The sequence below is a fragment of the Ornithodoros turicata genome, chromosome 3, assembly GCF_037126465.1.
Source record: "Ornithodoros turicata isolate Travis chromosome 3, ASM3712646v1, whole genome shotgun sequence".
In the NCBI taxonomy this organism is placed as follows: Eukaryota; Metazoa; Arthropoda; class Arachnida; order Ixodida; family Argasidae; genus Ornithodoros; species Ornithodoros turicata.
In genome coordinates, this window is record NC_088203.1 from 90401410 (window position 1) to 90417214 (window position 15805).

The 15805-nt window shown below is 45.5% G+C and overlaps 1 protein-coding gene and 2 long non-coding RNA genes across 5 annotated transcripts in view; 2 read left to right on the forward strand and 1 right to left on the reverse strand.

Moving 5' to 3' along the window:
• LOC135388801 (B-cell receptor CD22-like) overlaps positions 1-15805 on the forward strand; it is a 442796-nt gene that overhangs the window by 219252 nt on the left and 207739 nt on the right. The gene's annotated exons all lie outside the window — the stretch shown is intronic.
• LOC135387459 (uncharacterized) lies at positions 12658-14039 on the reverse strand. Its single transcript, XR_010421128.1, has 3 exons — positions 13835-14039; positions 13270-13360; positions 12658-12839 (listed from the first exon to the last, which is right to left on the reverse strand). It is a non-coding gene; the product is annotated as an uncharacterized LOC135387459 (long non-coding RNA).
• On the forward strand, positions 14272-15629 carry LOC135387460 (uncharacterized). The gene is made up of 3 exons (XR_010421129.1): positions 14272-14387; positions 14675-14790; positions 15358-15629. It is a non-coding gene; the product is annotated as an uncharacterized LOC135387460 (long non-coding RNA).

A 15805-nucleotide genomic window follows, 5' to 3' on the forward strand; every position in this document is an offset into this window, starting at 1 on the left:
CGTGTGTGCTATTCACATCATAAGAAATTGATTAATTGTGTCGTGTTGGAATACTGAACTTAGCTTCCCATATTCTTTATTATGTGTATTACGTTCCTTCTGCTTTTTGGATGAATTTTTCGCCTTCATGCAGAGTTACAACATAATTCCTGCCACTGCCCTGGCTTTACTATACTTGTATGTAAACTATCCACCGCATAGCTGTTGTAGTGGGAAAAAATTATGAAAGATGTCGGCCCAGGGCGAAAATCGCGAATGAAGTCAGCTCAGGTGTGGCGGTATCATCGCCTGGCTGGGATGACAGTATGCATGTCCCTACTTGCGCACCGCCTGAAAAAATTGCAAACGAAGTCGGCCCAGGCGGAAAAATGGCCAAAGAAGTCTGCCCAGGTGGCAAAATACAGAACGATAGGGGCACGTGCTGCTCTCCGGCTCGCTGGTAGGCACTCGGACCCCCCCCCCAACCTACTTGCATGTAAACCACTCACGCATCACCTGAAAAAAATTGCGAACGAAGTCGGCCTAGGGTGAAAAATCGCCAAAGAAGTCGGTCTGGTGTTGTCAGTGTGCATGCCCCTACTTGCATGTAAAGTGCCCACGCGCCGCATGAAAAAAAAATGCGAGCGAAGTCGGCCCAGGCTGAAAAATAGCCAAAGAAGTCGGCCCAGGGAGCACAACCATAAGTGTACGCTCAGCTCTTCGGCCCGCTGGTAAGCACACGGAGAGCCCCTCAGCTTTGCGCCACCCACTGCACAATGGAAAAAATAATAAAAATCGCTAGAGAAGTTGGCCCAGCTATTGTTCTTGAAGTTACATACATCTATTAGAACTTTGTAATTAAAACTCCACTATGGTGCTCACGTATAATAATGTGAGACCTTTTATAATAAAACTTGTAATTTTGATTGTAATCATATTGATTGAAAATGTCTTCTTTGATTAAATGTGTCATAATGGAATATTAGCTGTTGTGCGTGAAGTTACATACATCTGTCAGAACTTTGTAATTAAAACTCCGCTAGGGTGCTCACATATAATAATGTTAGACTCTTTATAATAAAACTTTTAATTTTGATTGTAATCGTATTGATTAAAAATATCTTTGATTAAAATGTGCTACTCCTTCTGTTTATTTGAAAACTTGCATGATTATCACTAATAAAAATATTGTGTATGATGTATGATACCCCTTCAATACTATTGCATCATGCCTGTAATAAGTATAACTTCTGTTACGTGTATTGTGTTTCTTCTGCATCAGATTTTTTGATAAGTTTTTCTCCTTCACACAGAGTCATAACATAATTCCCAACACTAATGATTATAATAAATATATTTTCACATGTACTTTTGTGTATGGCTATCCTTTGCATGTAAACCGCTTACTGCACACCTGTTTTAGCGGGGGAAAACTTGCGATTCAAGTCAGCCCAGGCTGAAAAATGACGAAAGAAGTCGGCCCAGGCTGAAAAATGTGAGAGGGTAAGCGTGCACACAGCCCTCTGGCCACGCTCCGCCCACCGGTAAGAGCCACCACACGAGCGCCGCCCGCCGGGCGCGGGAAAAACTACGCGAATGGAGTCGGCCCAGGCTGAAAAATGTGAGAGGATAAGCGTGCACGCAGCCCTTCCCCCGCCGATAAGCGCGCGGACAACAGGGCCCGGGGGGGGGGGGTGCCGTAGTTTCGCCCCCGGCCTCCTACGACCAGACTGAATACTACTCTTCTTCTTCTTCGTTTTTTTTTTTTTTTTGTTTGGCAGCTTACAGGACAAATACTGCGCGTTTGCACAAGAACGATCACCGCAGCTGACCCGTAATGCCACAACAGGCCATTCATACGAAAGGCACTCTAGAACTGAATCGACGACGAAATTTTTGTAGATAATTAATTGAGATCGGCTACTAGCAAGCTACTATCGATAACTGTCGACCTTCTTGCGATAACTGAAAACGAGTTACAAAACGGAAACACACACCACCTTCCTCCATTATAGAAAATAAAACCAGAAACGAAAATGGTCGGCTGCTATTGAATTGTGGTACTAGCGATTGCTGTTACGCAACGAGATTAGTATTTTTTCCCGCTAGGAACATTCCCTGTAACAGAATTCCCGAACGACGGCACGGGAAATACCAATGAGATATTAAGTATGCATTCGTTGTGATGCAGACGCACGCGAAATAGATCTACGCAATTCATGTCCACAGTCCATTGCAGATGAGTCCGATAAAATGTGCAATTGATATCTTGGCTCTTGTGCTCACATATGTGTACAACGTATGCCACCAGTCAGGCGTGTTTCCCTGTCGTATGCAAATAGTCGAAGTTTTTGCCTGATTCAAAAGAGGTGACAAACACTGCATAACTAATTATAGGCCCGTTTCTGTGCTGCCGGTATTTTCCAGAGGGCTTGAAAAGTTGATTCATAGTCGAATACGTCTTCCCTCTGGCGAAACGTACAAAATGATCTCCGACGCACACTTTGGTTTCAGGAAACACAAATCGACTGTGCTAACATTACTCGATGAAAAAGAATGATGTGATGGTTTGAGGAAAGGAGGCTTGCCTTGGGAATACTTATTGATTGTGCACAGGCCTTCAATTATACTAACCATAATCGTTCGCTAATTAAACTAAGCAATTAAGTATGGAATTAGTGGTCGAATACCAAGTCTTCTTACATTGTACTTAACACATCGTCTCCAGTACATCAGTGTTAATGACCACAACTCTTCTTTAGGGCAAATAATAGTTGGTGTCCCCTAGGGTGTGGTATTCTTGGACTTATTCTGAACGTAAACGATCTACTAAACATATGCGCAAGTACAAAATATATAATGTATGCAGAGGATGTTACACTGTTATTTTCTTCTGGCACAGTTGAGGACACGATTCAACAAACAAAAGTGGCGTTAAGTAGTAATCAGTGTTGGGCACAAGCTAACCAGGTAAAAATTAATGCGGCTATTATTCAGAACAAAAAACAAAATCGTTACAACACCACGTGACCTATAGCTTGGTTCTGATAAAATAGAACTTGCGCAAAATGTTAAAGTATTAGCAATTGTTTTCAACGGTCAGTTGAGCTGGGACAATCACGTAAAAACTCTAATTACTAAAAAATTTCCCGAATTACGGGTGTCATTTGTCGACACCGTTACTTATTTCCAATGATCACGGAATGTGTGCGATTTTCAGCGACAACCGTTAGCGACTTTTCGTGACGCTGACGAAACGTTTGACATTGCCGCTAAACATCGCAACACTTTCCATGACTGTGTGCAAATTTGGTCGTAAAATGACTACCAGCGGGAGCGCGAGATCTTGCAGCACGGAATGCATGCAATCGACCACCGCCCCTTTACCATAGGCAAGGTGCTGGGCCCATGGTCCAGTAGCGTTCATATGCACCAAAGTCTCCGTCACCTTTGGGATTTCCTGTCATCAGCAGGCCTCTCCACCCTGCTTTGATCACCTGAATACTCATCTTCATCTCCACCATCATCTCTCACTATCAACAAGTGGCACTGGGGCAGCGCCCAGCCTGCTGGCCGGCATCAGACCCATCTCACCATAGTCTCTTTATGTGTGTGTGTGCTTGTGAAATGCTTGTGATATGTTTAAAGAAGGTTATTAGAGGCACTGGACACAGTTCTCGGCACGTTTCAAACTAGTTTCTGTATTTCTCGCACGGCAGTGCGTACGATCCTCATTGTGCGGGAGGACAAAACCATAAAAAAAACGGCCGAAGAACAACACACGGCAGAAACAACAAAATGATACAAACTTCCAACTATTTAATAAATAGGATGAAAAAAAAAAAACAAAAAAACTACAGAGTGCAACCCATCATCCAAGCAGAGCTAGGTCGGCATCCTCCGTCCGCAGAGGGAGCGCATACACACTTATCAAAACCCATGTTGGTATAAGCTTCTAAAATCTCCTTCTGTGTTCGCTTTTTGTAGCTACACAACTGTTCGTCCGAAGTTGGAGGTGCACGTGCACCAGTCCACATGGACTTACTGGGTGCCCACTGGTGTTTTTGAGCGAAGCCAAATGCTGCGCTTCCTTTTTTCCCCTTTCTTCGCTGGAGATAGCAAGCCGCTGTAGCGCAGGCTAACTTTACCCTCCCCCTATTTTTTAAATAAAATAAACATATCCTCCCCCCCCCCCCGCATGCTCTCTCAGCCGCGCGTTCAAACATCTTTCAAGGGCGCACACCGAGGGAAATGTTAGAAGCTTATCATATTGGCCAACATGGTTTTTCATTAGTTTTCATAAGTTCATTTCAGAGCTCCCTTTATCAAGCTTAGTGCGGTAAGGATAGGGTATCTACAATTAGTAGGATGGTGACCTAGCTCTGCTTGAATGCCCCACTGGGGGGCTGGTTTGCAGGCTCTAGGTAGTTTTTTTTTTCTTTCCTATTTATTAGAGGTTGGAAGTTCGGCGTCGTGTCGTTCTTTCTCCCGTGTGTTGTTCTTGCGCCGTCTTTAGAGCGTCAGCTTTTAAAGCAGCATTAAAGTGGTATCTAACATGGCCAAAAACTGCTGTCATCTTGTAAAGCAGTATGTGAAAAGCATTCCCACAAAATATTTCTGTCCAAAGTTGTTTCACCACGGTGCAATTAATTTGGAAAATCGCTGCCGCGGTGACAGGCCAGAGCGCTCCCACTGCAGGCCGCACCCACTCTACTGTGACGTTGGTGGTAGAGAGCCCCTCATTCGTTCGTAGGAAAAACCGTCTGCTACGAACATTGCGAGCTGTTTCTTGTTGACTTCTATTCTTTATATGATTTATATCACGTTTTCTAAAAAAAAAAGCAAATAAGCAGCCTGAGAAAATAAGATTACGATCACAAGACCCTGGCTTCTGTGCAATCTCAGAATTCACAGTAGCAGAGAGCACGCGATGGCGGCGGTATTGTGGCGCCACCTGTTAGCCAGTGAACCAACTGCGCGGTGAAAACTGTCGGACAGGCTGCACATTGTCGGGGAGCACGGGGTTTTCGCTGTACAAGCGCAGTTAATTTCGGGCTGCACCACTCGTTCTTCCCGTGGTGTCTGCGGTTCCAAAAATCGTGGTTGTGTCGTTGACAGCCTTCAAACCCTCCGTTTCGGACATCACGTAGCCGGAGAACGCATGGCGTCTCCGAAGCGGTAGCAGCGCTCCGGCCTGCACGATGTTGCTCACCTCGATCATGTGATCCCAAGTCCAATGAGGAGCGTCCTCACCACTTGCGTCTCATTGTGACGCGCGTGATGGCGTTCATCACGTGCCTATTGTGAAGGCGAAGGAGGGTGTTTCGCGCACGGGAGGTTCGGGGAGCTATTGCAGGCGTCCCAATTTCGCTACGGCAGCACTAATTGTGGGAAAACTGTTTTCAGCCGCCTAACATTCCATACTGTCCAAAAACAGAAACAAAGTTGTAGGCCTCTAGACTGCTCCTTTAATGGGCAGGGTTCAGGCCATGGAGGAAGGAAACACAAGGAGCGGCTCTTCGCGCCAGACTAGCGTAGCCACCCTCTAGCGGTCGCTCGAGTCAAAATCGCCATTGCTTCCTGTCCACCACGTGATCCCCTCTAAAGGTTCGGTTTTGCGAGGCTTTGTTTCTCGCGCTGCTCCCCGTATGATTTGGCTTTTTGAAAGTAATTTATTGTGAAAATGTGAGCACCATCGTGGAAACGACGTATGGTAGTCTGTTCCTGTCCCGGCTGCGGCTCTCGTTGAACTGAAAGCCTCTCTGTCACGGGAACGCGTTTTGTTCGTAAGTGCACGGTAAGTTGTTTTAGTCGCCCGTGTGTGTTCGAGTCATCTTGAATTGTTCACTTGGGACTTTAAACTGTGCCGCAGATTCATTTCATATCTTCTGTTGTTGTACAAATCTGATTAATGGTATTCTGAGAACGGTATTCTTTACCACTTAACCAAGGAACGTATACGTTGGAAGTAACCGTTGCCACATGTGATGTTTCCGGTCCCGCGTACTCCTTTTGCGTTCTGCACACTGTGTCTGCGCTTCTAATAGAACTGTAAACATTCGAACACACACAAATAAAGTGCAAGCACGCGTTCAACGTAATTTTGCCATATGAACTGTGGCACAACTACAGCTCGCGCCGTCTGCTCTGCTGGCGCCATGCTGTCTGGAGGGTCACGTGAGTGGTCACGTGGTAGACAGGAGCATTCCAGAATGCAATGCGAAGCCGGCTACGCTCGTCCCGCTAGAAAACTGTCGGAGGGGCCGCTCCTTGTGTTTCCTTCCGCCATGGTTCAGGCGATCGCCGCGTCTGCGGCACAAAAAAACCCTCGCCCATCTCGGCCAGAGCGGAGGAAAGCAGATAGTAAGCGCATTCTTTTCACTTGCACTGGACTGCACTACCTTGGACTCCACGCAAGACGGGTTTTCGGCAGCTGCACTTTCCAGCTGAAAGGAACTTTATTAGTAAGGCCTTTCTTTTCAACAGGAAAGTGCAGCACGCAAATAACCCAGTTCAGACCTGGTGCAGGAGGTGCAAGTGAAAAGAATGCACCTAGTGACAAGTGCGTGCGCGGCTGTGGAAAGGACAAGCGGTGCGAGAGTAGGGCAGCTGCGGGCGAGGGGACGTGTAGTGAGAGAGAGCGACAGCTGCCCGCATAACAAATCGGATCGCGTTAGCCGTAGGCTCCATACGTCACGCATTTACGATACATTGCTGTTCGATATTGACAGTACTCGGCGTCTTTAACGCGGACGTATCCAAGACGACCACTTTGGCGCTTTAAAAAGGGAACTTCACCGCGTAGCACACCCTGTGCCAACCATTGAGACGAATGATAGAGATACCGCTTCTTATTCGAGGAGAGAGGGGCGGCGTACGCCTTTTTGTGTCAATTCTCATCTATCCAAATTGACGCAAAAAGGCGTACGCACCACTCTCTCTTCGAACCGGAAACGATAACTCTATCATTCGTGGCAATGATTGGCGCAGAGCGTGCTATGCGGTGAAGTTCGTTTTTTAGAGCGCACGGAACAAGTCTACGAGAAAATGGGATTTGTGCTCTAAAGCGACGTCACCCATCCGACGACGCGTAGCGGTACCTGCAGGGACCTTCTGATGACTGGACCGAACATGGTCTCGGTGCTTCACATCAACATCGTCAACAATAATTTATCAGAGCATAAAGGAATAAGTTCTTTGTAAATATTAGCGCCGGTGTATCGCACATCTTGTAGACATTTGAGGCTTTTTATCCTGCATTATGATTGACCCTGTTTACACTCTGTTCGGACAGTAGCTATGATGGCATTATGGTCTGAGAAATGATCGAGATGATGTTGACATGGCGTACCGAGACCATGTTCGGTCATCGCGAAGTATGTGCAAGCGCGACGTAGACCTTCCTTAGAATTCAACTTCAAAACCCCATCACCAGCTTCAACTTCAAAATCCATCATCGATTTCGGAACACACCATAGGAATTCAACTTCAAAACCGCGATGGGCTTTGAAGTTGAATTCCGATTATGGGCTGTGAAGTCGGTGATGGGTTATGAAGTTAAAGTCGCTGATGGTTCTGAAGTTGAAGTCGAATGCTGGGTTATGATGTGATGGATTCTTAAGTTGAAGTTGAATGCTGGGTTATGATATGACGGACTCTGAAGTTGAATGATGGATTATGATGTGATGGACTCTGAAGTTGAAATTAAATGACGGGTTATGATGTGATGGATTTTGCAGTTTATGTTGAATGATGGTGATATGATGTGATGGGCTTTGCGGAAATCCGACCATGATGTGATGTTGAATAAATTCTTAGGAAAATGCCGACCTATGCTGCTAACTACCGCACGTCGGGGCAGTATCGATGGGGGTAGTGTTTCCGGTAGACAATTTTTCTTTGGACTACCGCGCGTTGCATATTTTGAGGTGCCGACATTGATGCTCACTCGCGCCACCACGCCCGCAGGAACAGGTCTATCGGCCTGTTGCACTAAAGTTTCGTCCGGTGACCGCAGCGCCAACTGTCCTCCTCTAGTGTAGAGCGCCGTTAGTAGGTGGTCGTGTCCTGCGTGTTCCCTGCCTTACCCCTGTACAGCGAACATAATCTCTTTTGTGGAAAGCCTTGCGCCACGATTTTTCAGAGCCGCAGTGTAGGTGATACATGCCTATGTAAGGAAAAAACCTCCGGCTACACGACCATAAATGGCGCTGCAGAATAGGGTTCGGAGTGCCCCCATTGGGAGAATTGGGAGCCCGAAATTGGCAGAATATCCCATTTCGGGCTTCTCAAATTGCCGCTCGCCTTTCGCATCCCGTCAGAGCGCTCCGCGAAGCGACGCATAAAAAACAGTCGCCCCGCCCCTTTAGTTCCCCTCTCAACGCCCTCATGTTTTCAGCGACAGGTTCACTTGGTGATTGCGTTTATCTTCTTTTGTTGTTCTACTCTTCGCTTCTTTTTATCGTTTTTCTTTAGTGATACGGCTCGCAAACCTGCATGATTTGAAGGGCCGATAGCGAAGGGGGGAGGGGGGCGACTGTTTTTTATGCGCCGCTTCCAATGCTCTGTGACGGGATACGAAAGGTGAGCGGGAATTTGAGGGGCCCGAAATGGGATATTTTCCCAAATTTTTTCTCTCCTTTCTTTTGTACCACGAAATGAATTTTTCCGTGATGGGCTAAACCCGACCCGTGCTTCCCGAATTTGTCGAAAAAGTGTTAGGTTGACTAGGCAATTTCCGGACTTTAATTCGGAAAATTAAATTTCCCATGGCGAAAAATCGATAAAAGTGTCTCACACGATGGCAAAAAACTCTTCGAAGGCGGATACCGTCGACCCCATATTTTTCCGACGTGTAGATTTTTAAATATAATTTTTGACACGTTACGTGGGACACCCTGTAGAGAATCGAGCAGTTTATTAGATGCAATAACGTTGCGTTGTACGCATGATGTCAGGAAGGGTCGTGAATTCTGTTTACTTTACTCAAGTTACTTTACAGAGTGAACTTATTTATCACCCAGTTAGCAAGGCCACATCACACACACACACACACACACACACATACATTGGATGGTAATGGGGTGGGCGATTCACCGCCGCTGAGGCGGTACACTGCCCTATTTCGCGTTGGGGGAGGATGAAGGGATGATGATGGGGCTTTCAAAGAGCCGTCGCCAGACCAGTGGAGCACAAGTACTCCGCCAGAAGGCGAAGGCCCTGCGTCTGGTGGGCAGCCTTCGACCACGGACCGAGGATCTTCGCTAGGTTGAACGGCCGCTTGTCGATGCGTTGCGTAGAGAGTTCCATTAGGGCACGCTCGTGGTGGTATTGCCCGCAAGCCAGGATGACGTGGCTGAGGTCGCCGTGCACTCCACAAGTGGGGCAGAGGGAAGACGAGGTGGAGCCGAGACGGTGTTGAAAGGCAGGTGTAAAGGCAACGTTGAGCCTCATGCGGTGGAAGAGAGCAGTTAATGGGCGCGGTAGTCGCGGAGGAAGGACGAGAGAAAGCGTGGGGTCTACATCAGAGAGAAGGGAGTGAGCTATGTCGTGTTCCCACTGAGCCTGCATCTTGGGACCGGTGAGAGTCAAGAGGAGGTGTTTTCGGTCGCCCGACGACATCGTTATCGGGGGAAAAGCTGCGTGCTGATGGGCGTTCAATGCGGCTCTGGCAAGGCCACAAAGAGCTCACACCTCCCACGTCTCAGCACGTTGTTGGTTTCGATATACCGGGTGTTTCACGACGATCCCTCCGCTGAATAATTCGTATACAGGTGGCGCCATCGAATATTTTTCATTTTGGTAAGGATCCTTGGGACATGGGCCAGGAATTGAGTAGTTCGCGGCTCACTTGCACGCTCTCTAATTCTCGCTAAACTCAAAATCTCGCTAAACGCTCACTAATTAAACAACCTAACTTTTCAGTTTCACTTCACACGTTTACAGAACGTATGGGGACCTTCAGAAAAAAATATTCCAAGGAAAAACCGCTTCGCCACGTAGTGATTTTTTCGGGTAAGTAATCGGTTTCGGTTTACATATTTTAGCGCAACAATGCGCTCTTTGGATCAGCTGTCCGGCTGTCAATTTCGTGTTCATCTACCTGGTTCACGCACGGGGGCGACGGAAAATTTGGAACAGCCGCAAGAGACGCTTTGATATATTTGGTATTCCTTATCAACGCGACCGGCAGACAGCGCTGGCGGTTAGTTCTGTCCAGAGCCGTTTATAGGGAGAGTTTGGCCATTCTCTGATCTTTTGCCGCCTCATGGGTGGAGTCTATTTTGACGTCAGAGTCATTGTTGCACCGCCCAAAAAGCCTGAATCCAAGCAGGATCCACTTATAAGCCATCTCGTGCGCGCCATTTTGGTGCTGTCCGCCAGCTGGTCGACAGCTTTGTTGTCGCACTGAATCTAACCTACAGGAATAACCGGCTTATGAGCCACAGTCACCTCTGATAAGGGGGGCTTTGTTGCCAAACGGAAAGAGTTCAAAGACGAAGGACTAGGATGCACTATAGAGTCACTAAATAGGGTACAGAGTATCGCATTGCTTTTCCACGCCGAAGCCCGTCGTTCGGTATCGGCAATTGGGCCGATCGTGTCATGTGGCATCTCCTTCCGAAAACTCGCCGTCAATTTTGAGTCACCCCCACAAAAACCGGTTTCCTGGGTTGCGAGCTCGCTCCACTGCGCGTTTTCCTCACTGGAGAAGGCGGGGATTGGCGTCCCATTGCTATGCGACGCAGATGCGCCTGACTCAAGATGGCGGGCTCGCTCGCCGGCGTGGCTACTCTGCTTCCTATTTAGTGACTTTAGGATGGACGATGTAGGCACGTGTCTTCCCTACTTGCATCGTAAGCAACGACCAGCATCAATATGGCGTCGGCGACCGGCTGACGACGGGACAACAATAGAGCACGGCGAGGGAGGTCGCTTAGCCGTGACGTCGCATGACGCGCTTCAAGTTAGGCTCCTCCTAATGGCCAAACTCTCTCTATAAACGGCTCTGGTTCTGCCGTTCCGTAGGTGAGATGGCGTGCTCTCATCATGGATGATGCCCAATGCACCGAAGAGAATGTGGTAATGCAGAAAGAGAAAGAGCACCAAAGCGTCTCTTGCAGTCGTCTAGGGACTGTTTCTTATCTTCCGTCACCCATGTGTGCCAACAAGGAGGATGAACACAAAGTTGACAGCTGGATAGCTGATTGACAGGTTGCTCCGCGCAAGAAAGGTGTAAACCTAAACCGATTAATTACTCGATAAAATCACTAAGTGTCGACGCGTTTTTTTTTTCTTTGAATATTTTTCGCTGAAGGTCCCGATACGTAAAACAGTGGTTTTGAAAGCGTGCGAAGTAAAATTTGTGTGATGTTTATTTAATTAGTGAGCGTATGCAGATGAGACGCTCACTACTCAGTTCATGAGCAATGTCCCATGAATGGATGAAGTTTTTCGATGGCGCCACCTGTTTACGAATTATTGAGCCGTGACACACCCGGTATATAGATGAAATGTAGTACATACAGAAGCCAATTATACGTCCAATCCAATGCAGTTCTATTTTTATTTTCATAGTGCCCATGAATAACGGTAGTCTTAATAATGGTGTACCACACTATTACAACAAAACAATAGAAAAACATAAACAAGCATCACAGAAAGCATAACTACGATAATGTTAAAACCTTTATGGCAGATGAAGAAAAACTGTGACTTGCAAAGGTGTCGATAAACATCATTAAAGTCAGTCATAACATACGTGAGAGCACTCTGATCGCAACACATTTTTACAGACAATACAGGGGAGTAGTTAAAAGAGCTTGAGGATGGAAGATCGGGACAATCAACCAAAGAATGAACAATGTTAAATAACGAAATACAGTCATGCTATATGATCGCTTGCAGTGATGGGAAAGCCCTTCGAGTTTTACTTAAAGTACCAAATACATGGGATCATGGGTTCCTCAACAACTGCACAAACAACCATATTGCAAGTGTACTTAAAACAAAGCACAAAGTACCTGACAATGTATTTTAAAGTACTCGTCAAGTATATTGTAGTGTGTATATCTTGCTGTTTGGTGGTAACAGAGAGCTAGAAAGAATTACATTTTGAATGGAATGCTTATAGGAGGAGGGAGAAATACGTTTGTTCAAAAAAAAAGAAAGGAAAGGTTAGCAATGCAAAAAGCCGACTTGCTATTTCAAAGACGAAAGGAAAAAGAAAACAAAAGAAGGAAACACGGAAGAGATGAAAAAAGGCAAAGGCAGGACTATGAAAGAAAGGAAGGAAGAAGAGACGTGAAGTGATTGTATCTCATTACGGCCGAAGTCTCATTACGGCCGATGTCTCAATACGGCCGAAAGTCTCAATACGGCCGATAATCCTTTAATCCCCAAGTGCCTCATTACGGCCAAAGTCTCAATACGGCCGAAGGCAGTCTCATTACGGCCGAAGATGTCTCATAACGGCCAAATGTCAAAATGTGTATTGTAACCTGCATTGATATGCAATGTCGCAGCCAGGTATGGATATATATTCAGCAGGGTATAAGCCATGCATTGTGCCCTTATCATATTTATATACACATATTGCGAGACAAACGGTATGTTATCATACCACAGCACAATGCAACATATTGTGTAATGTGTACTCCCACAAGGTAGTGTAGGCTGTGAAGCAGGCTACTATGTGGAGTTAGCTACTTGTAGAGAGCTAGATGAATATTGGCTTTGTTGTGACGCTTTTGGAGCCATCCTACAGTCATTGGCCATGACAGAGCACCTATCTCAGTCGATGTCAGTTTATTTCCATTCGCCTTACAATGATACAATTCTTGCTTCTGGAATGAGTAAACCTGCAAGAAGCGATGAGCAACCATGAATAGGCTAGAATATTAAAAACAACAACAACAAGCATTTGTCTCTACATGGCTCGTTTTAATGTGCACAAGCTGCACACGTGTTGATACGTGTCTGCTATTTCATACAAGGTTAACATAAATATTCATTTAGACAAAAGAATGACAAGCCTTAAAAATGTGACTTCCTGGTAAACACAGAGCATGACCATGATATGAATATAGGTTCAGTAGTTCATTCCCTTAATGGAAACATGTGAATATCAAATAGTAATACATTACAATTCATGAAATGATGCATGCATAACTTTCCATTTCTGTTTTTTTTTTTTTTTTTTTGTAAAAGTAGTGCACGAATTAACATTCGTGCACTACTACAAAATTTCTCACTTCACAACAGAACCTTATGATGATCTTAACAGCTCACCTCTTCGCCAGGACTCCCTGGGCAGCAACATCCTATTAGCCATGTTGTTGTTTTTCTTTTTCGGAATCCTTCGTGCAGCCACATACCATGCCTGGAATGGAAAACCAGCTATAAATAACAATGTATTTGAATGACTTCCTCTTGAAGTATTTATTCTAATCAGATATGCTTTGTGCCTACTATGGTGCGCGAAGGCACATAAGTACAACATTTGCAGACGTTCGACGTAAGCAGTTCTTGGAGATCAATTCAAGTACGCCGACTTGCGCTTTTATTTTTGAAGAAATACGACGACAAATTTTAACAAATGAAATATGGCTCACAATGATACTAGTAAATGCTGCTGTACGGTGATGCATTATCGGTATCTTATCGTCTTCGAATAAATTTGTTGTTCCTAAACGCGCAACCAACTAGAAACTGCGCAAACCTACGAACGGATACCGAGTTACATCTATTACAGGCACTTCAGCTGTTTTGATTAATTTAAATTACTCTTATGAGAATCCAACTATGTGTGGACAGCACACTACTAAGACAGGCAATCTACGAAAGCATTACTCACCAGAATTCCTGCTTGACTTGGTCTTGGTCAACACTGCGCGATATACGTTGGGGCTGTGGCGATTCATTCAACTCGATTTTTACCGGAACAACAGGCGCTGCTCGAAAGACAACGACGGAAAATAGAGAGCCGCTATAAAGTCCGCTAATTTGCACATTACAGCACTACAAAGCGATATATGAACAAGTCGTAAACAGCAACCGCTCGCTCACACATACAAGAAACGAGGTACCCAACGTTGCTAGACACCATCCGAACTCCGAAGTGAGAGTAGCAAAACAACAAGATATCAAAACACGAAAGGAAGAGTATTGATCCCCCCTCCTTCTATAGCATGCAAAACGTGATTTGCGCTGAGATGAACATATATGTTCATGACGCGAGTAATTTTCACTTTTCACTGATCCAAAGGAGGTCACGTGGGATTGCTCGACTCTTGCGAAATTGCGAAATCAACAATGAAAATGGCGAAACGAAACTTGTGAATCGTGCATTTGCTCTTCATGGTAGCTGCCAAAAAATCGAATCAAACTTATGGGACACTGGATTACAGGTATGTTGGCATCTTTTTCATTCCTGCATATCATTACACTATACGTGAATACATGGTGTCATGTCTCACGATGCTGGGGAAGTAGTTGCATGGGGAAGTGTGCATGGTTCTAGACTTTTAATTCTTGATCGCGTAATCGAAATATCGGCACCTCTCGCATTGTGGCTTGCATGTGACCAACCAAGTGCTGTTCCCTTACTAGCGCTTCCTACAAACGACAAAACGAAACATGTGGGAATGTATATTTTTGATTACTCATATGTAACAAGAAAATGTATCGTTTTCAGGTTGCTGCCACTACTCCATGTGCCCGCAATTGTCTTGCGTGTATGATTACACTAACGGCGTCGCCCACCACGGCGGAAGTGTTTTGCGTACACGCGTTTCAGCATGAAGCCTGCAGGTAACATCTGATGTTTACCCTTCGGATATTCTGAATTTACATATTGTCGCTTAGAGGAATTCCGAATGCCCAGAGTGACACACACTTTTAACATTGTGACATCAGTGCAGTGGCATAAGCTCTAATGTAGTGCCCCACGAAAATGAACAAGGGGTAGTGGTTTATCCAGAATCCCAAGCACGAGAAGGGTGTTGGAAAAAATTGTTGGAATAGTTACGTCATTACAGCTTAACATATCATTACAGACGTATCTGAAGCTGAAATCGCAAGGGCACCCCCTGTAGGGGGTGCACAGGCAAAAAAGTTAGGGGGGGTCTGGATAAAGCACTGACGAGGGGGACTCCTCCACCCCATGTCAAGCCTCATAAAACACCTCCTGAAATAGTTTCCTGGCTATGCAGCTGCATTATTATGACGTAATTGTCATTGTTGTCCATAATTCTTGAATATGTTTTGAATATATGAAAAAAAAAAAGTCTGCTTGACAGCATATGTCTTATAGTCATCATCAAACAAGAGCATATGTCATTTTGTTCAGTGGCTTATGTACTTTTTTGTAAATTTCAGGTGGACGTAAATTGTAGAAGGCAGCTAGTGGGGGAGAAGATCATGGTCATAGGTCATGTGACTCCTGGAGCTCCCTTGTGGAGTACTTTTCAGAACACACACACATACAGTTTGCTCACAGAACCAACGAGTAGGATGTTGCTTGAATACTGAGAGAAAATGGCGTAACACATACAAATATCGTGTGACACATATGACAATAAAAACATTTTTCACAAGGGATGCATGAGACACTGTCGCAATATTGTGTGCATGAACCATTGTGTGTGACACAAGCCGTGGGGGCACACCGCCTCGGACACATTTTGGGAAGCATAAAACACAGTATATACAGAGCTACTATGGTGGATGCTTCTTTTTTCTTTTTGGCCGTTATGTGAGATCTTCGGCCGTAATGAGACTACCTTCGGCCGTATTGAGACTTTGGCCGTAACGAGACACTTGGGGA